Source organism: Zingiber officinale, chromosome 1A (genome assembly GCF_018446385.1).
Source record: "Zingiber officinale cultivar Zhangliang chromosome 1A, Zo_v1.1, whole genome shotgun sequence".
In the NCBI taxonomy this organism is placed as follows: domain Eukaryota; kingdom Viridiplantae; phylum Streptophyta; class Magnoliopsida; order Zingiberales; family Zingiberaceae; genus Zingiber; species Zingiber officinale.
This window is the reverse complement of record NC_055987.1, coordinates 71,712,672-71,735,472: the sequence shown is the minus strand read 5'-3', so window position 1 is coordinate 71,735,472 and position 22,801 is coordinate 71,712,672. Positions and strand designations below refer to the sequence as shown.

Sequence of the window (22,801 nt, the reverse complement as noted above, 5' to 3'; positions counted from 1 at the left end):
AAATTCACAATATCATCCTCTGCATTTTCCCTTCCCATAATTGCTATACATACAAGGAGCCTTGGCCCTATGAAAGAGTAAGTCGATCTCCTACTGATCAAGCTAATAATAGTAAATCAGTCCTCTACTAACCAATGCGAGTAAATCGATACTCTATACATCGGGTCCATAAAAATATCTAGGGCACTGTAAACCTAAATAGCAAAATCAAGGACTCCTCATGTTCGTACAACAAACATACCCAAAAAAAAAAAAAAAAAAGATCACTGGAACAAAGTCTGTAATATAATCTTCAACTAAAATCACCAACTCCATACATATCAAGGCATCATACTCTTTAAGTTACTACCAACATCAAAGAATAAATAATAGACCATCAAGTGTAATATCCACTAATAGATCATCAAAATACAGTATGTCACCATATCTGATCTAGACAATGACTGACACCACAAATCATACATGGTATAAACAACTAACCAAGTACTAATAAATATATATGTGATAATAATTTACAAACATACCTCCTATAGCCTGGAGTTGTCCTGCTGCTGCCTGGTCCCAAAACTCGAAAAGTCACATCAAGAAAATCGAATCACGAAATCCAAAACACGAATAACAGGCATCGTACCTGCTCTGATACCTAAATTGGTATCAGATAAATCTCAAAAAATCCAAAACACATAGCAAGTACCGTATACCCGCTCTGATACCACTAAATGTCACGCCCCAGAGGAGTCCCTGTCCGAAGAAATTTCGGCAGCATCTCCCCTGTACGGGTGACAATCTGAAACATTTCTACATACAAAATATACCTCAGCCACACTCGGCTGGAATATATATATACAAAATAAAAACAACAGAACACACAGTTTAATATACTCAGCCCACTCGGCTGGAACAAAATAAATACAACCACGCAGTTTAACAAGCCTACACGGCTGAACGTAAACACAGTAGAAAGAAAAAGAGAAAACCCACAAATTACAAAGTTACCAAAACAGTACAAATACCAAGTCCACAAACAAGTATCAAAACATAATTCTCACAATACCAAATTCATCGAATACAAAATGCAAGTAAGGAGAAACAAAACCAAAATCAATCCTCGAGTGTGACGTAGGACTCAGGACTGGCAGTCGGCATCTCTCCAAGCATCCATGACTCATCTACCTATTACCTAGCGAAAGAAAACCATTTTATGGGATGGTGAGTATTGGAACTCAGCGGGTAAGGAAAAAAGATAGTGCATGAACATAACATGTAAGTAGAGAGTGTCAACAGTATACAGCCTCATAAAAAGAATAACAGATACTATAATAGAACCAAAATAAATACTCATACCAGAAACCATATCCTAGGCTAGGTATAGTAGGTCAGAACTGGTACTAATCTGCTACAGTACTGCTCATACTACAGAGGTGATAAGCAAGGTGTATACAAATTTCCAACGACTAAACATACCATGAGAATATATTTCAACACAAGTAAGCATATCAGCATACGTGAACAACAGCAGTAGGTAAGCAATAACAACATATATAGACAGTAGCAGCCAAAACAAATATAATAACAACAGCGTATGCACGGATGGTCACTCCCGCCCACCTCTCTGCACCATGACCCCTGTATGGTTGAGAGGCCGGGTCAGTGATAGAATGTACACCACTCCAGCTACCACTCACACGAGTGACCGAGGGGACAATTGCATAGTAGCTAGCTAGCTACATCTGCGACGGGGTCCCTGCTGCTCGTACTCCAGCTACCACTCACACGAGTGGCATGAGCGACATTGATGCAGTGACTCCACCTACCACTCTCTCGAGTGGCGGAGGGGACTGCATAGTAGCGTGATATGATGCGAACAATGCAACAGTTATCATATATATATAAGCAGAAACAGGTATGCTACATGAAGCCAGCATGCTTAATATGGTACATACACAAACAACAGTTAAAGCATACAAATATGATATTTAATATCTGCTACGGATCATGGACAACAAGAAGAGACTGTATGGATATAGAAACGAATTTCTCAAGGATTGCGTGGAAGTATCAAGCGCAGGAAAGTAAGAGTGGAGTCAAGGTAAACTGTCCTTATCCCAAAATAATTCATGCACTAAGGTCAAAGTACTAAAAGAAAACAAAGCAAGAAGTACCCGCCTTAAAAGAAGATCGTATCAAACCAAATCCGACGTCGAGACGCTCATCTCGAATTAGAGTCTTGCAAATTATATATTATTCAATTAAGCTAACAAATAAGCAATAAGTGGCTAGACCTAAAGATCCAAACCCTCAGGAAAAAACCCCTATTCAAACTGATCATTAATTATCCTCAATTAATGATTAGATTCCACAACTCTTATCCATGAACCCTTAATTACAATCTATTCAATTCTGCCAACAAGGAACCGTACGAATCCAACCCATCACCACTAATCACAATATTAATCTAATATTCCCAATGCTATCATGTATTCCTCTAAATCAATCAATCACAAACGAACCAAACCTCTACCGAAAATAAAATCGAATCTCATCCCTAATCTAAATCCAATTAGGAAACTACACTTTAACTATATTCAATAATCCAACATTTCTTTTACACCAAATCTCCTTGAAATACTTCCAAATTTGTTGGAAATTACTACAGCCAACACTAGAGATCAAAACTTGATATTTAACCATTTTAATCACCACAAATCTGTCCGAAATGTCACAGCCAATACAAGGTAACAAAACTCGATGAATAGCCCGTCCCAATCAAGAAACTCTATCTGAAACTTCGAAATCACTATGGAAAAGCCAGAACCATCTTGGAAATGCATTAAAACTAACTGAATTTGCCCCAAAAATTGTTGATGCCCACAGTAACCAAAAACAACATTGGATGAAATCCCCCACTTCCCAAATCCCATAACTAGAGAGATTATACCTGCTGGATCAATTAGGGCACAGATGTGTTGGCGGCAGGGCTCTGTTTGGGCTGATCTGGAGTCGACCCAAACTTGTGTGGCACAGCGGAGGTGGAAGCAACTGGCTGGGGCCAACCTAGGGTTCGGCTGTCATCGGGATGAGCAACACCAGCGCAATCGGGTGTTGAGGCGGCTGTGGTGCTCGCGTGAGGACAAGATCGCTGGCTGTGATGGCTCGAGAAAGGAGGTCGTCGGCTGCTGTGTGTTCGCGTGCGAGGAAGAGAGCTTGGGGACGAAAGGGGTCGGTCGGAACCGAGAGAGAAGAAGGGAGAGGCGACTGTGGCACGGGAGCTCGCGAGAGGGAGAGGGGAAGGATGGGTCGTCGGTGATGAAGAGAAGTTGGGAGAGGGAGGGGCGGCGGTGAGGTCTCAGCGACAAAGAGGAAGAGGGAGGAAGGGAATCGACATTTTTCATATGGTTAGGGCACGGTAATAGTACTAGGTATATATATAATTTTGAACTTAGGGTTAGGTAAATTAAAATCTAAGTTTATTCCTCAATCAACTCCTATTTTAGAGATCTCTAAATAGATTTTTTTCTCGAGCCCATAAATACATCCTCTTAAAATACGTTGTACGTGCTCCAATTAATTCCAAAAAAATTTCTAAAAAATTCAATAAAATTCCAATAAAATTATTTGTCAAATAACTCTATTTTTAATTATTATTTTGTTGCCGTATTTTACATTAATAACTTGTCACGCACTCGTTGCTTGCTTCTTTGATGATTATATGCAGCAGAAAATACTCAAGCAATGCTAATATTACGATTTACTTGGTATCCACCTCAAAAAGAGGTGACTAATCCAAGGATCCGACCCTCACTCACTCATCCACTATGAAAATACTCCTTTACAGTAACTACCGAAGGCGAAGAAGACTTGTGCAAGCTCACACACAAAGATATATAAGAAGAATAAAATACAAGCTAATACAATATCAAATCTTACTAGATTTACACGGTAGAAACCCTAGCTTACTTTTCTTCTTGCATGAATGCACCTCTTGACTTGCTTGGAAGTGCAACAACACTCCTCTCTAAGCCTCCAAGATCTGGCGTGTGTCGATGAGCTCAGTGGAGAATAGATCGTGAAGATCAGGGAAGAAGCGCTCAAAGCCGTGTCGAAGAAATCGCTCACAACAGCTTTAAACCTGTGCAACGGTCATCTCCCAATCGATCAGCTAATCGACTGGGGAGGTTGAATCAATTGGTTGATCGATTCAACCCTCTTCTGTGCTCTCTAGAAAGTGCCTGAATTGATCGACCGATCGATTTAAGATTTCTTGTGACCACACGTGAAAAACTAAGCCCAATCGATCGGCTAATCGATTGGCAGCTTTCAATCGATCAACTGATCGATTCAGAAGCTCATTGTTTGCTCAGAAACTCTCTCAATCGATTGGCTAATCGATTGGGGAAGTTTTGATTGATTACCAAATCGGTCAAGACAATTCTACACTAAATCACATCAACCAATCGATTGACCCCCCAATTGATTGGCCAATCAATTAACAAGTAGAAAAATATGTAGATCTTGAAATGAGCTTCGTTTCATATCTGAGATCACCTCATTCCGATATCCGAGTCAAAAGATATGGCCTTCGGAAGTTTACTACATCCGAATTTCCTAGTTCCATGCTAACTCCCTATTGGACTTATGACTGCTAAATGTTCGATCAACTTTTGACCCATTTGGACTTTCTCTTTGCTAACTCCTCGTTGGACTTCTGATCACCAATTGCGGTCCTCCTTGACCCACTTAGATTTACCATCTCGTGCTAAGTGTTTGGTCCTCCATGACCCACTTGGACTTCCTTCCACTAGATTTCTGGTTACCCTTGACCCATCTAGATTTCCTTGCACCAAGTATCCAGTCAATCCTTTGACCTACTTGGACTTCTCAATACCAGGTGTCCGGTCAACCTTGACCCACTTAGATTTCCACGTGCCTGGCTTCACTGACCAGGTCTTTCCATCTGCCTAGCTTCACTCACTAGGACTTCCCATCTGCTTGGCTTCACTCACCAGGATTTTCCCACTACCCGACTTCACTCACCGAGACTTTCACCTACCTAGCTTCACTCACCAGGACTTTCACCTAGCTTCATTCACTAGGATTTTCCAACTGCATAGCTTCACTCACTAGGTCTTTTACCTGACTTTACTCACCAGGATTTCCCAACTGTCTGGCTTCACTCACCAGGACTTTCCCCTACCTGACATCACTCACCAGGACTTTCATCTAGCTTCACTCACTAGTATTTTCTAACTTCCTAGCTTCACTTCACTCACTAGGTCTTTCACCTTGCTTCACTCACCAGGATTTCCCAACTGTCTGGCTTCACTAACCAGGACTTTCAACTACATAACCTCCAGTTAGGACTTTCTCAGTCAAGTATCCGGTCAACCCTTTAACCTACTTGATTCTTCTTCACATCTAACTGGTCAACCTTGACCAGAGGGGAATTGTATCAACAATCTCCCCAAATGGACGATTGCATCTGCATTCTCCATGTATTGTCAAACATCGAAACCCAAACATCAAGACTCAAGCTTGAGCTAACTCAAGCTTAGTCAATCAGGTCAACATTGACCTAGGGATATTGCACCAACAGGCTGTGCCTCATAAGGCATAGCCATGTCTCATAAGGTACAATTGTATCCCATAGAAGTTCCCCAAGCCCAATTCTAGTAGCTCCTTGTTGGTTGGTCCTAGGAAGATCGTACCGGTTCCACTGTACAAAAATTTTGTACAAGTGTCGAACCTTTCCTAACAACCTATTGTGTTCTTTAGAAATTAAATTCGGAATCGCAAACAGAATTTAACATTATTGATTCCAAATTTAACTTATTTGTTCTTAATGGTTTAGACTTGGATCGCAAACGATGCTTAACATTATTGATCCAAATCCACCTATGTTATAAATTCAATTAAATATTAATTTCAGAAATCGGCTTCCAGGTTAAATATGGCGAGACACTAGGCCTTCTTGGATATGGGAGCAACCACCACTTCATAGACAAAGCCTTTCAATGAAATCTAATATTTAATTTCCTTATATAACCCTAGGTTTAACCAAAAGGAACAATCGAATCACAAATTCGAAAAAATAAAAAAACATAAACTCGAATCACAAATTCGAAACCTAGAATTATATATCTCTTGTGTTTGGAATTCATACAAAGAAAAACTAGTATGATGCGAAAAATAATTACTAGTTATACCTTTCTTTGTAAGCAACAACCTCTTGATCTTCTACCGTATTCCTCTTCTTATCTTGGACGTCGTGTGGGCGACGATCTACCGAGACGAGAACCACCCAAACTCCTTCTTCTCCAAGCTAGTTTCGGCCACCACCAAAAACTCCAAGAGTGTGAGGTTCGGCCACCACCACCAAGCTCCAAGTGATGCTAGAAACAAAGCCTCCTTTCTCTCCTTCTTCTCCAAGCAAGATCCGACCACCTTCCAAGCTCCCAAGGATGAAGACGTTCGGCCAAGGAGAAGAAAGAAAAATAAGAAGAGAGAATAAGAAGGGCCGGCCACACCAAGGAAGAGAGGAGGGAGAATATAATAGAGTTATATCTTATGAAGGCACCCCTACCCCCTCTTTTATAATCCTTGGTCTTGGCAAATAAAGAAAACTAAAATAAAACCTTTCTTAATTTCTTTGTCATGAAAAGGAAAATTTAATTGATTAAAAACAATTTCCTTTTCTTAAATTAACATGGTCGGCCACCTCCTAGCTCCAAACAAGGAAAGTTTAAATTACACAAGATTTAAAACTTCCTAATTTGTTTCCGGAAATTTTTAATAAAAATTTCTCTAATAATTTTTTCATTCATGGTTGGTTATAAAAGGAAATTTTTATAAATTAAAATCTCTCTTTAAAATATGTGGATAATTTCTAAAAGGGAAAGTTTTCTCTAAAATTAAAATCTCCTTTCAATCTACAAATAAAGAAAGATATCTAATCTTTCTCTTAATCTTTTGTTGAAAACTATAAAAGGAAATATTTAATTTTTAAACTCTTCATTTAAATCATTGCTTCCACATAAGGAAAGATTTTAAACAAAATAAAAATCCTTTTAACATGATGTGGCCGGCCACACCAAGATTGGGTTCAAACTAGGGCCGATCACACAACTTAACTCATCCTATTTACTTGGCCGACCCAAGCATGGGTTCCAAGCTTGCTTGGCCGGCGCCCTTTAGGATGGGTATAAAGGTGGGTAAGAAGTGGGTATAATTCTCTTTATACAAGAGGCTATAATAGGGACCCAGAGGAGGAATTGGTTTTGGTCTCCCGATGAAATTAAGCTTCTCGTGTTCGCCCCGAACACCCAACTCAATTTCATCAATAATATTTATACCACTAAAGAATTATTATTGAACTACCGCACCAATCCCAAATTACATTTTGGGCTCCTTCTTATTATGAGTGTGTTAGTCTCCCTGTGTTTAAGATGTCGAATGTCCACTAATTAGATGAGTTACTAACAACTCTTTTTAATTAATTTCTTAGTCCAAGAGTAGTACCTGTAACACCCGCGGAAATTTTTAGCTATACATATGGGTATTCTCTTTTACAATAAAAGGAAAAGGGAAATAGAACCAAAAATAAATAAAATGAGAGAGAAGTTAAGGCTTGAACCTTGAACCCCTCATAATAGATAAAGCTAAATTGGTGTATGATAACCAATAGAGTCATGAATGATATATGATTAGCAAAGAATGGAAATTTGCAGTTAAAAGCAAGAGTATGATTAAGTAAGGAAGCAAGAAAATGTCAAGTAGCTTTCCTCCTCTTTCTCTTGGTTAAGAGAAGAAACAAGCAAAAGACAAAAGACAAGTTGCCTTTTTCTTCTTTCTTCTTTCTATTTTCATAAGAATGAATGAGGGTGAGGGAATAGAGGAATCAAGGGGATGAATTGGGACATTTTTCCTCATTGAGGATAAATAGGAATGAGAGAAGAGAAGGGAAAGAAAGGTTGGCTACTTCTTCCTCCTTCTTCTTCCTCCTCCTTCTTTCTCCTTCTTCCTCCTCCACCGAGACCTAAAACTCTCCCCTCTCCCATTTCTGAATCCCAAGCTAAGGTTTTCTCCCTAAGAAAATGAATTCACAAGAAGGAGTCCTCAAGATCTACTCCTTACAAGCAAGAGAAGCAAAAAGGGAGAACTAGAAGGAGAAGCTTGTTGGGTTTTTTGGGCCGTGAAAATCGCTTTTTCGCGTCGCGGAAACCCCGAAACCCCAAGCCACCGGATCCGTGCGAAGTAAAATAAAATAAAAATACGAGTACGAGTTTACTAAAGACTAGATCTACACTAGGAGAAAAGCCTTTACCCTTGATGCGCGCCCTTCGCGAATCCCGCTTGTCCAAGGTGCGGTATCTAAAGATTGTCAAAGTAGACAATCCTCTAGAAGTATCCACACGAACAAACTAGGTGGAGAAAAACTAAACAAAGGTGTGCTAGCACTCTTGATCATCCACGGCAAGAGGAGGAGAGGGAGAGCAAGAATGAGAGCAAGGAAGAAGATGAGTTGAATTTGCTTGAATGAAAAAAATCAATTTCTTTCACACCCAATAAGTGGTCGGCCACAATGGGAATTGTAATCTCCATTCCCATTTAATGTGGCCATTAAAGAGATTTGTAACCTCCATGAGGTGGCACAAACATGTGCTAAACATGATGATGTGGCACATCATCATTGGTGTAACGCCCGCCCTCCCTGCTACTCAAAGGGACGGGGCTACTTACTTAACTATTCCAGGATACATACATACTCAAAAATTCTTTCTTATAACATAAAGCAGCGGAAATGTCATAGAGTTATACTGGAATGTAACATAAATACAATGGTTCATGTCAAACATAACAAAACATTATAGCAGGTCTTATTAGTCTCAGCCGAGCCACTGCCACACACACCTCCTTGCCTCTCCTGCAGCTCCCTTAGGTCATCCATCCCTTGCCTTTATCTGTGGTACAAGGAAGTAAGCTATGAGCACACGAGCTCAGTAAGATTCTTTCCTACTCACAAAAATCCATATCTCAAGCATAATCATACAAGCATATCATCAATGAAAAATAAACATAATCATCAATAGGTGCATAGTTTCTTATCATAACATATCCTTATGAAACATGTTTCTAACATATCATAAACAAAGGAATCATATGAGGTAGATCATGAGAAGCATAACATATCATGGAGCATAGAAAGAAACATATCATTTATGAATGGGTGCATTATGCAAAATGTCTTTTTAAAACATATGTCATGTCGAGTGCAAGATGTCTTTATACATATCTTTTAATATTTGAACATAATATCATCATCATGAGGGCCCGGCTTGTACCACATACATACATAAATGCGCGCAATCCCTAGAACAGGGTAGCTAGCCCCGAACCTACTAGGGATCTAGACCCGTTCATAGTCCGTCGGTCTAGGGGCGTACTAAGGAGCCCATCCCTTTTTACTAGACCCGTTCATAGTCCGTCGGTCTAGGGGCACTTATGGAGCCCACCCTTGGTACAAGCCATACAAAGTAAAGTACATGTCATGCATATCATATCATCATAATCATCATATCATATCATCATAAGGTCATGCTCTTGTCTTAACATGAAGAGTGCTCTTAATCCCAACTTAAGGGAAGCAACTCTTTGCCATTTTCTTATCATATCATAAGGCATACATTCTTGGCACATGGCCATCATATAAAACCATTATCATGCTTGGTTCATAAGCTTACATAGATGAGCATGCAACATATTGAAATCATACATGCTTGTGTACATAATCATCATAAGGATCATATCATGCAAAATTCATAACATACATAATCAACATGTTACTAATCTTATCATAAAGCATGCATACTTAAACCTAAACATATCATAAGGAAAATTCATGGCTTGCTAAGTTTAAGTTTAAAACTTTCTTGAATCCAAGTCATAGTCATGGCCGAAAGTTCATAACAAAAGAATACTCCTAAACAACATACAACATGAATACTTAGCAAATCTCATAACATATCATAAGAAGTCTATGAACATACTAAATTAGGTTTTGAGTTTCATGAACCCTAACACCTTATCATAGCCGAAACATCATATAACAAGGAGTAAAACTTCTAAGCAACATATGAACATAAATACTTAGCCAAATTGATAACATATCATAAGGAAGTCTATGAGCATGCTAGATTAGGTTTTTGAGCTCCATGAACCCTAAAATCTTATCATGGCCGAACCTTCATAAGCCAAGAATATAACTTCTAAACAACATGTAACATGAACACTTAGCTAATTCCATCATATATCATAAAGAAGTCTATGAGCATACTAAATTAGGTTTGGAGCTTCATGAACCCTAAGGATTAATCTTGGCCGAAACTTCATCATGTAGGAAATGAATTTCTAAGCAACATATAAGTATAAGTTTCTATCCCATTTTATAGCATATCATCAAGAAGCCTATGAGCATACTAACTTAGGTTTTGTGCTTCATGAACCCTAAAAGTTATCATAGCCGAAACATCATGCAACAAGAAGTAGACTTCTAAGAAATCTTTTAACATGAATACCTAACAAATTTGATAATATATCACAAGGAAGCCTATGAACATGCTAAATTAGATTTGGAGCTTTAAGAAACCCTAAATCACTATCATGGCCGAAACTTCACAACTAAGAAATAAAATTATGAGCAACATGTAAACATAATCTCTTAGTTAATTTCATTACATATCACATGGGGGTCTATGAGCATACTAATTTAGGTTTTGAGTTTCATGAACCCTAATATTTCCATCATGGCCGAAACTTCCTCAAGCAAAAACATAATTTCTAAACAACATATGAACATGAATCTCTAGCCAATTTCATAACACATCCTAATTAATTCCATGAGCATGTTAGATTAAGGTTTAAGCCTCATAAACTCTATATTTTTCTCATGGCCGAAACTTACAAAAGCAAGAACACAACTTCTAAACAACATATGAACATGAATCTCTAGTAAATTTCATAACACATCATAAATAAATCTATAAGCATGTTAGATTAGGTTTTAAGCCTCATGAACTCTATACTTTTATCATGGCCGAAACTTTCTCAAGCAAGAACACAACTTCTAAACAACATATGAACATGAATCTCTAGCAAATTTCATAACACATCATAAATAAATCTATGAGCATGTTAGATTAGGTTTTAAGCCTCATGAACTCAAACTTTTCATTATGGCCGAACCTTGTAAAAGAAAAGAAGGTCAATAAACATCTTAATAAGAAGATCAATTTAACATCACACACATAATTTCTTTTCTAACTAAATTCATATCATAACCTACTAAAGTACATAAGCATGGTTTCTTCTCTTCATTTTATTTCTAATTCTAAGAGTTCAAATCTTTCGAGAATACCGTAAGCAACTTGTACCCCAGGTGAGGGAATACTTACATCCTTATTTGCTTAAGGAAAAGGGATCTTGCTTGTGGAGCCTTCCTAGAGAGGGGTCTTCTTTGTTTTTGGATTTCGGCAAGGAGAGGTGGGGGAAGGTCTTGGTCACGGTGAGGAGGAGGAGGGAGGAGGAAGAGGAGAAAATGAGTTTTCCTCTTTAATTTTCCCTTTTATTCATCATGAGAGGAGGAAGGGAAAATGTACTTTTCCTTCTCCTTTCTTTTACTTCTCCTTAATGAGAAGAGGAAGCAAGAATCCTCTTTTCTTTTGAGAGAGGGAAGGGCAACTCTAACTTCTCCTTCTCAATGAAAAATCTCTTTTCTTACCCTTAACTAGATTGTCACTTCTTTCTTTAACAATAATTTCTCTTGGTCTATTGGTTAACACATGCATATATCTAGTAAGAGATCCAATGTTCAAGCCTTGGTCCTCTCTCTTTTTTGTTCTATTTCATTTTTATTATTTTTGCAATTTCCACATAAGGCCTATTTTTTATTCACGATAAAAATATCTAAAATCTTGCTAAGTACTCTATGGGTGTTACAATTGGCTGTTGGATCGAGACGTGCTAGAGGGGGGGGGGGGTGAATAGCACTCGTGGCTAAATCGTTTTTCGGAAAACACTCGAGTAATTAAAACGCAACGGAAAATAAGAAAGCAAGCACACAGAGACAGGAGGATTTACTTCGTTCGGAGCCTTGATCGATTCCTACTCGAAGGCCCGCGATCCTTGATCGCTTTCCGTGGGCAACAACTATAAGCTCGTAAAAACTATTACAAACTAATTACAATTCAAAGCAGTAAAAGATTATACCGACAACAAAGGACTAAATCTGAAGCTCCGGGTTGTCGGGGTGTCGTTGCAGCACTTCGGGATCGTCTCGTAGGCAGCTTGTAGCAGATAGTTCACTTGGAAGAAGATCTGTTAAGCTGCTGGTCGAGATGTCCTTTTATTGGACGTTCAAGGCGCCTCCAGTGCCAGTCAAGGCGCCTTGAACCCCAAAATTTATCCCTGTTCCTGCGCTGTGATAACCTCCGCTGACTGCTGCTTATCCTAACCTGAAGGCGCCTTCATCAAAGCTCCAAGGCGCCTTCAATGGTCCAAGGCTCCTTCAATCCCTATGAAGGCGCCCCCAGCTCCACTTCGCAGCCAGCTTCAGGTTTTGCACCCGAGGCGCCTCCAAGCTCCATGGAGGAGTCTCGGACACTGTTCATCCGAGGGAAAACATCATTATTTTGTACCTACAAGATATGTTAGTCCCAAACAATATCCTGCAACACAAAGTTAGCATAAAACAACAGTATAAAGAATATTATGACAGTCTCCGGACTGTCCGAGTCTGACTTCAGATTTCCGACCGGAAACCCTAGGTCGACCCGACGCCTATTGTTCCCTTTACGGGGAACGCGTCCTCACCTACTCCACTCAGGAGATTTACCTGCTGCCAGTGCGATCCTCCAGATCGACTGGACTTTTGCTCAGCACTCGACGCTTCCGGACTTTCTGCTGGACATCCGCTTCCCGGCTAGTCCAGTCTTTCACCTGGTTCGCGACACCAGGACTTTCCACCTAGGGTTACCACCCCCTAGGACTTTTGCCTGAAGCCATCGACCTGCCAAGACTTTCCGCATAGGGTTACCACCCCCTATGACCTAGGGTTACCACCCCCTAGGGTTTTTCCCTTTGCCTAACCGCAGCTAGGACTTTTCTCCACCTAGGGTTACCAACTCCTAGGACCTAGGGTTACCACCCCTAGGGTTTTTGCCTTTGCCTAACCGCAGCTAGGACTTTTCTCCACCTAGGGTTACCACCCCCTAGGACCTAGGGTTACCACCCCCTAGGGTTTTCACCTGCCTAACCGCAGTTAGGACTTTCCTGAAATACTCATTCAACATGTTAGATCACAACACACCTTAACTTTGAATCCTTTGCCATTATCAAAACTCAGGTTCGATCGTTAGATGCTTCCCGCACCAACAATCTCCCCCTTTTTGATTATGGCAACCCAAATTCAAAGTTAAGTAAAAAAACATGCGATAACAAATAGATGCATTAAGATTTAACCAAGCTTAAGTAAGTAAACTTTAAATGCAAGCATAGTTAAGCTGGAAACTTTTAACTTTGTAATACTAAACTCCCCCTTAATAAAAGCCCTCCTTTTTGTTTTTTGAATTTTCCTACTTTTGAATTTTCCTACTCTCCCCCTTTGCCATATATCAAAATATACCAGTGTGAAAGAAGTCTGAATTTTTCAGAAGAGCAAGTTAGTTTGATGCTTAACTTTTTAAAGAGGGATAAGAGTAGACAAGATTTGAAAATTTATCACCTTTTTTTTTTAAAAAATCAGAAATTTTTAAACACTAGTAATACTTAGAAAAATTTGAAATAGCTTTTATAACACTTAGCTTTGTTATAATTAATTTTCATTGTTTAACTTTTTGCTAAGTGAAATAAAAATTAAAAAATAAGAATTTTTCTTTTGAAACATTGACTTAGCTTTTAATTTTCATTGTTATAGAAATCACTTAGTTAAGCCTTTTGCAAACTTGACTTTTGAAGGAGTCTTCAAGGGTGATTTTGAAAAGATGTAAAAGTTAGAAAATGTAGCTAAAGTTTTAAGTATTTTAGCTTAAAAACATTCTCAAGTTTGAAAAATATTTAGTTTAAAGTCTTTTGTTAGCAAAGAGGGAGTAGCTAAATGTTTAGTTAAGTTAAATTCAGTTTGTCGTTAAGTCCAAGTATGAGTCAAGTTAATTAAATTTTAAATTTGATTTGATTAGGTATCAGAGCCCTAAATCACAAGCATGCTATATCTAAATATTTCTATTTGAAAAGTTTTTTCAAAAGATATTTAATTAAATTTGAAAAGCTCTTCAATAGAAACTAGATAATTAGTTTGACCCCGTTCACTCCCCCTTAACTAATGCAAACATGAATCCCTATAATGAGTCCTAGAGTCCTAGAGTCCAAAAATATAATGGGTCTTTTATATTTTGTTGAATTTTTCATCTCACTCATTCTAGGTTTTCAGGCATGTTTGGCGTATGAATAAGTGTTAGATAAAATAAACTTTGTCAATTAAGATTATTGAAAATATAAGTTTGAATTTCAAATTAGTAAATATTAAACTTGAAGACTATAGTGAAAATTAATTGGAGTTAACATTTGCAGTCATATTATGATTTCAGAAGAAAAGATTTTTAAACCCTTTTAATATTTTGAGATTAATTGAATAATATTCTGAAATTAATTGATTAATATTTTGAAAAAGTTTAAATGATTTTGGAATGATTTTTCAAAGATTTTGAAATAATTTTAAAATGATTTAGAAATGATTTTTCAAAGATTTTGAAAGATTTTTAAAAGATTTTGAATAATTTTAAAATGATTTTGAAATGATTTTTCAAATATTTTAAAAGATTTTAAATTGATTTTGAAATAATTTTGAAAGATTTTTGAAATAGATTTTTAAAAGATTTTGAAATAATTTTAAAATGATTTTGAAATGATTTTGAAAGATTTTTGAAATAGATTTTAAAAGATTTTAAAATAATTTTAAAATGATTTTGAAATAAATTTTTAAAAGATTTTGAAATAATTTTTGAAATAAATTTTAAAAGAATTTACAAATAAATTTTAAAAGATTTTGAAATGTTTTTTAAAAAGATTTTTCAAATAAATTTTAAAATAATTTTGAAATTAAGTTTTAAAAGATTTTTTAAAATGATTTTGAAAGATTTTGAAAATGATTTTGAAAGACTTTTCAAATAAATTTTAAAAGAAGTTTTAAAAGATTTTTAAAATAATTTTGAAATGATTTTGAAAATAATTTTGAAATTAAGTTTAAAAGATTTTGAAATGATTTTGAAAATGATTTTGAAAGTGATTTTGAAGGATTTTAAAAAATTTTGAAATGATTTTGAAAGATTTTTCAAATAATTTTGAAATTTTAAAAGATTTTTAAAATGATTTTGAAATATTTTTGAAATAGATTTTAAAATGTTTTGTAAAATGATTTTGAAATATTTTTCAAATAATTTTGAAATGAAATTTTAAAAGATTTTTAAAATTATTTTGAAATTAATTTTGAAAAGATTTTGAAATTGAGTTTTTAAAAATCAGTTTGAAATTTTGAAATAATTTAATTGTTAATTAACTTGATTTAAGTTCAAGTCAATTTTAATTTTAATTTCTTAGTCATCTCACCCGATCTAAATTGTCAATCAGGGAACCCTATAATTGTTGTGAGATGAATTGAGGTTCAATTTAAGAGTTTGGTTTTACTTTGTGTTAGATTTAGGTTTAGCTTTGGGTTCAACAAGTAAGCATTCTGTGGATAAACTTCTGGGCTATGGTGAGTCACATGGAACTCATTAAAGTAACCATGCCTTCGAAGTTTCCAAATAGTCCTACACATTGAACTTAATACTAAACCTTGGTCTAACTAGTTAGGATCCATTTAAGGGTAGCTTCGGTCAATTCCACTTGGCCAAATGCACCAGGTTGAAGCCATATCTTCCTAGACATGCGATGCCCAAGCTTCCCTAACGTACTATCATCCAAAAACTTCACCAGTACCGTGGGTCAAGTTAAACCTCGCTCATTTATCTAACCTTAATTACCCTGCCAGGTAGTCTACTCTTGTTTACCCATTCCGGGTAGATTAAGTTCGGTTACCCAGTCGGGTAATTTAGTTAGGGGTGCCAGCTATTCTGGATCCTCCTTCTAAATTTTTATTTGATTGAATTTTGATTTAAGTTCGAATTTTTAAATTTGAATTTTGAATTTAATTTCGAATTTAGAATTTGTAATTTGATTTTTGAATTTTTGAATTTTAATTTAATTTCGAATTTAGAATTTGTAAGTTGATTTTTGAATTTTATTTTAATTTCGAATTTAGAATTTGTAATTTGAATTTTGAATTTTATTTCGAATTTAGAATTTGTAATTTGAATTTTGAATTTAATTTCGAATTTAGAATTTGTAATTTGAATTTTTGAATTTTATTTTAATTTCGAATTAAGTTGGTTTGATTAATATCGTTTTTCTTTTTGCTCCCCCTGGATCATGGCCTCGATATGGTCTATCAAGGTAGTTTATTTGATCCTTCGGAACCCAGTATTGGCCAAGTCCAACTTGATTGATCAATTTGGACTTGGGGACCCATGCTTGGACTACCTTTATATTATTTCTATTAACTAATGATAAATACGATTTGTATTTCGTTTTGGTCTTAAATCCAAGTCCGGCTTTGTTGTAAACGGCTCGCTGTTTTCCAAGAATCAGATCCAGATTCTTGGAACCCAAGGTGAACCGTTCCAATGTGTTCTTGAGTTCTTTAATTTGAGCTTTCAGATTGGAATTTTCTTCCTCAAGTTGTTGGACTTGAGTTGAACTTCCAATTTGAACTGACTCAGTTAAAAAACTCGAGTCAGTCGCTTCCTTAAGGGTTGCTACCTCCTTTTGGAGCGACTTAACCCGGACGTTGGATTTAGCCAATTTTTTAAGCAAGTATGGAATTAAATTTTGCGAGTCATCTAAGTTAATACTAGACATTAAAGCACTTACTGTGGGTTTTGGTCCTTCGGAAACGGATGCGGATCCGTGGCTTCGCTTGGACTCGGTGTCTGATTCGCTCTCGGTCTCTGAATCAGACTCGAACTCGGACTCGGTGTCGATAATGTTCGCTAGTACTGGTAGAGCGAGAAGGCTCGGTTGCTCTTCAACGGATCCGGATTCATCTGATGACTCAGACCAGGTTGCTTTCAACATATGTTTCTCTGTCTTACTTGTACCTGCAACCATCGTAATACCTTCCTCGGCCAAAGTAGTATCATTCTGTTCATCCAATTCAAATAAATCATTTAAATCATGCTTACTTGTGTTTGACATACCTTCGTGAAGTTCTATCAGATTCTCCCACAGCTCCTTGGCGCTTGAGAATGGGCCGGCACGATTCAGCTCCTTATTCGTTAAGCCGCACTGAAGTGTATACGTTGCTTTTGCGTTTGCTTCTACCTTTTTGATAAAGTTCGCGTCCCAGTTCTCATACGGTAGTGGCATGCCGGCGCCGTCAGTTGGTATTTCGAGCCCGGTCTTGGTGATCATCCAGACATCGAACTCGGTTTGTAGGTACGACTCCATTCGGCCTTTCCAGTAGCCAAAGTCTTCGCCGGAGAAGAGCGGTGGTCGAGCGGTGCTATAACCTTCTTGGAGAGCCATTGAATCTTGCACGAAAAAATGAGCAAAAAACTTGTCCCAGGACTTAATCCTGGATTAGTAGTGTGGTAGAAGGATAGAAATAGAAATTTACGAGTTTCAAGAAAAAATAATAAAATAATAATAAAATATTATTAAAAAAATATTTAAAAATATTATTTCAAATTTTGTCAAATTCAATATTTTATCAATACTAATAAATTGTGAAAGGATGAAAATGTATTTTTCAAAAATAATTTTGGAGGGAAAAAAAAACGAAAGGCGTAAGGTTTTATTTTTACCCTATAAACACGACAAAGCCACGAAAAAAATGCTTGAATGGTGGTTGCACTAGTTCAAAGCGACCCCGCTCTGATACCAATTGTTGGATCGAGACGTGCTAGAGGGGTGGGGGGGGGGTGAATAGCACTCGTGGCTAAATCGTTTTTCGGAAAACACTCGAGTAATTAAAACGCAGCGGAAAATAAGAAAGCAAGCACACAGAGACAGGAGGATTTACTTCGTTCGGAGCCTTGATCGACTCCTACTCGAAGGCCCGCGATCCTTGATCGCTTTCCGTGGGCAACAACTATAAGCTCATAAAAACTATTACAAACTAATTACAATTCAAAGCAGTAAAAGATTATACCGACAACAAAGGACTAAATCTGAAGCTCCGGGTTGTCGGGGTGTCGTTGCAGCACTTCGGGATCGTCTCGTAGGCAGCTTGTAGCAGATAGTTCACTTGGAAGAAGATATATCAAGCTGCTGGTCAAGATGTCCTTTTATTGGACGTTCAAGGCGCCTCCAGTGCCAGCCAAGGCGCCTTGAACCCCAAAATTTATCCCTGTTCCTGCGCTGTGATAACCTCCGCTGACTGCTGCTTATCCTAACCTGAAGGCGCCTTCATCAAAGCTCCAAGGCGCCTTCAATGGTCCAAGGCGCCTTCAATCCCTATGAAGGCGCCTCCAGCTCCACTTCGCAGCCAGCTTCAGGTTTTGCACCCGAGGCGCCTCCAAGCTCCATGGAGGCGCCTCGGACACTGTTCATCCGAGGGAAAACATCATTATTTTGTACCTACAAGATATGTTAGTCCCAAACAATATCCTGCAACACAAAGTTAGCATAAAACAACAGTATAAAGAATATTATGACAGTCTCCGGACTGTCCGAGTCTGACTTCAGATTTCCGACCGGAAACCCTAGGTCGACCCGACGCCTATTGTTCCCTCTACGGGGAACGCGTCCTCACCTACTCCACTCAGGAGATTTACCTGCTGCCAATGCGATCCTCCAGATCGACTGGACTTTTGCTCAGCACTCGACGCTTCCGGACTTTCTGCTGGACATCCGCTTCCCGGCTAGTCCAGTCTTTCACCTGGTTCGCGACACCAGGACTTTCCACCTAGGGTTACCACCCCCTAGGACTTTTGCCTGAAGCCATCGACCTGCCAAGACTTTCCGCATAGGGTTACCACCCCCTATGACCTAGGGTTACCACCCCCTAGGGTTTTTCCCTTTGCCTAACCGCAGCTAGGACTTTTCTCCACCTATGGTTACCACCCCCTAGGGTTTTTGCCTTTGCCTAACCGCAGCTAGGACTTTTCTCCACCTAGCGTTACCACCCCCTAGGACCTAGGGTTACCACCCCCTAGGGTTTTCACCTGCCTAACCGCAGTTAGGACTTTCCTGAAATACTCATTCAACATGTTAGATCACAACACACCTTAACTTTGAATCCTTTGCCATTATCAAAACTCAGGTTCGATCGTTAGATGCTTCCCGCACCAACAATGGCCACTTAATGCCAACTCACAAATGAGGTGGCAAATGGTCAAGTCAAACTTGAGCTTTCATCTTCCTTCTCAAGTCAAGCAAACTTGACCAAATCTCTCTCATGGTTGATCTAATCTAACCATTTGATTCAAACCAATTTAATATAATGAATCTAATTCATTTAATTAAATTGATTCAATGAGTCATAATCTAAATTAGGCTCATTGAACACATGAATCAACTTGAGTCCAACTCAATTAGCCCAATTAGGATTACTCTTAATCCAATTTGATTCATCACATGAATCTAATCCTCTTGGTTAATCATATGAACCTAATCTCCATCTAATAGTCCTTAGTGTGTGACCCTATAGGTTCTTGTAACTTTGGAAATGCCCCTAAACCCATTTAGGAGCATAAGTAATGAGCGGTATCTAGTAACACATCATTACAACCCAAGTTACAAGAATGTTGAGATCCAACATACCTTGTGACTACTAATTGTGACTCCTCACAAAATATGACAAGTATCCTTCTATCCTAGACATCTAGTTTGATTAATGTGAGGCATAGACCATCTTATCCTCTGACCAATCTAAATCTTGAACTCCAAGTAGACTCACTAAATCAAATGCACTCAATATCTCATATTGACTCATTTGGACATGACCATGCACTTCGTGGTCTCACTCTATCAAGAATATCGATGTCACTCCCATCATATAGGAGAAATAGATCCCATCTACATCACTCACATCCCTCCACATAATTTGTTACATACACAATAATCGCCTTTATAGTCCACCCAGTTACGGGTGACGTTTGAAGAAACCAAAGTACATAACTCCTTATGTAGGGATCCATGGTGACTTCAGGTCTAAGGACTAGTAGTCATACTAATAGTCACATGAGAAAATATATGACACTCATATAACGATCCATGATAGTTTCTCATGGCGGGTGATTCAGCATACATTCTCCAATGCATACCCATGTGCCAACTTGATATCTCTATATCCATGATTTGTGAGATCAAGTCATCGAGTTGACCTACATGCCAGTCTCGTCGCATTAACATTGTCCCTGAATGTTAATACTCAACTAGGAATGATTAAGAGTAGTGTTCCCTATATCATCTAACTATCGGTTCAACTAACCGATTGATATAGGTAAGAATCTTCTACTCAAGTACGCTATTATCCTTAGTTTATTTAGCACCAATACAAGTAAGTATAATAACAAAAAACAAATGCCTTTATTTATATAAGAATATGATACAACAAGTCTATAATACAATCATCAAATGATTGGCTCTAGGGCTCTAACTAACAATCTCCCACTAGCACTAGTGACAATCAGTGTAGGCTCTAAGTCCCAATGACCTAGTGTGACCATCATGCTTTCTCTGTGCCAAAGCCTTGGTTAAGGGATCTGCGATGTTAGCCTCTGTGGGTACTCTGCAAATCTTCACATCTCTTCTCTCGATAATCTCTCGAATGAGATGGAAGCGCCGTAGTATGTGTTTGGTCTGCTGGTGTGAGCGAGGTTCCTTAGCCTGTGCTATAGCTCCATTATTGTCACAATAGAGCTCAATAGGGGTCAGCGATACTAGGAACCACCCCAAGTTCAGTGATGAACTTGCGGATCCAAACTGCCTCCTTTGCTGCCTCTGATGCAGCATTGTACTCGACCTCTGTCGTAGAATTAGCTACTGTGTCCTGTTTCGAACTCTTCCAGCTCACAACACCACCATTTATGCAAAACACGAACCTTGACTGCGATCGATAATCATCCTTATCGGTCTGGAAGCTAGCATCACTGTAACCCTTTACAGCTAGATCATCATTGCCTCCATATATCAAGAAATATTCTTTAATCCTTCTCAAGTACTTAAGAATATTCTTGACCGCTATCCAGTGACTTTCACCTGGATCTGACTGGTATCTGCTCGTCATGCTCAAAGCATACGAGACGTCAGGACGAGTACATAACATGGCCTACATGATAGATCCTATGGCTGAGGTATAAGGGATCTGATCCATGCCATCTCTCTCCTCTCTAGAAGAGTGACCTTGAGTCTTCGAAAGACTCATGCCATGTGACATCGGCAGAAATCCCTTCTTGGAGTTCTGCATGGCAAACCGAAGAAGTACTTTGTCAATATATATACTCTGACTTAGGCCAATCAATCTCTTAGATCTATCTCTATAGATCTATATCCCTTGAATGCGGGATGCTTCACCTAAGTCCTTCATTGAGAAATAACTCCCTAGCCAGGTCTTGATAGACTGAAGCAAAAGGATGTCTTTCCCAATGAGTAATATGTCATCCACATACAATATGAGGTGGACAACTATATCCCCTACAACCTTCTTGTAGACACAAGGTTCATCTTAATTCTTGATGAAACAAAACTATTTGATTGCATCATCGAATCGAAGATTCCATCTCCGAGAAGCTTGATTTAGTCCATAAATGGACCTATGCAGCTTGCATACTCTGCTAGTATGCTGTGGATCTACAAAACCCTCAGGTTGTGTCATGTACACATCCTCGAGCAGGTTTCCATTCAGAAACGCGATTTTGAGATCCATCTGCCATATCTCATAGTCATGGTATGCTGCAATAGCAAGCATGATCTGAATGAACTTAAACATCGCTACTGGAGAAAAACGTTTCATCATAGTTAATACCATGAATTTGCTTGAAACCTTTAGCTACCAAGCGACCCTTATAGATAAGTCCATCCATGTCAGTCTTTCTCTTAAAGACTCACTTACACCCAACAAATTTTACCCCTTTAGGTGGATCAACCAAAGTCCATACTTGATTAGTGTACATGGATTCCATCTCGGATCTCATGGCTTCTAGCCATTTCTCAGAATCTGGTCTCATCACAGCTTCCTGATAGGAGGTGGGTTCATCCTCTATGAGCAGAACGTCATCATGATCAGACAAGAGAAATGAGTATCTCTCAGGCTGACGATGTACCCTATCAGACCTGGGAAGAGGTATGTCTACTTGAACTGGTTGTTGTTCCTCAACTCTTTGTGGAACAACATCATCCACAACACTTTGTGGTTCCAGTTCAACATCCATCGAGGCTTCAGTGCTATTGTTCGCATCTTGAACTTCTTCAAAATCGAACGTACTACCACTAGTCTTTCTAGAAACAAAATCCCTTTCTAGAAATACCCCAGTCTTTGCCACAACTACCTTGTGCTGACTGAGAATGTAGAAGTAATATCCCTTAGTTTCCTTGGGATATCCAATGAAATAGCACTTATCAGATTTGGGTCCTAATTTGTCTGAGACTTGACGTCGAACGTAAGCCTCACAACCCTAAATCCTCATAAAAGACACCTCGGCATCTCTCCCAG

The 22,801-nt window shown here is 38.3% G+C and overlaps 1 long non-coding RNA gene across 1 annotated transcript; it reads right to left on the bottom strand.

Moving 5' to 3' along the window:
* Window positions 1–959: 959 nt before the first annotated feature.
* On the bottom strand, window positions 960–3,392 carry LOC122005277. Its single transcript, XR_006118364.1, has 2 exons — window positions 2,939–3,392; window positions 960–1,180 (listed from the first exon to the last, which is right to left on the bottom strand). It is a non-coding gene; the product is annotated as an uncharacterized LOC122005277 (long non-coding RNA).
* Window positions 3,393–22,801: the final 19,409 nt, after the last annotated feature.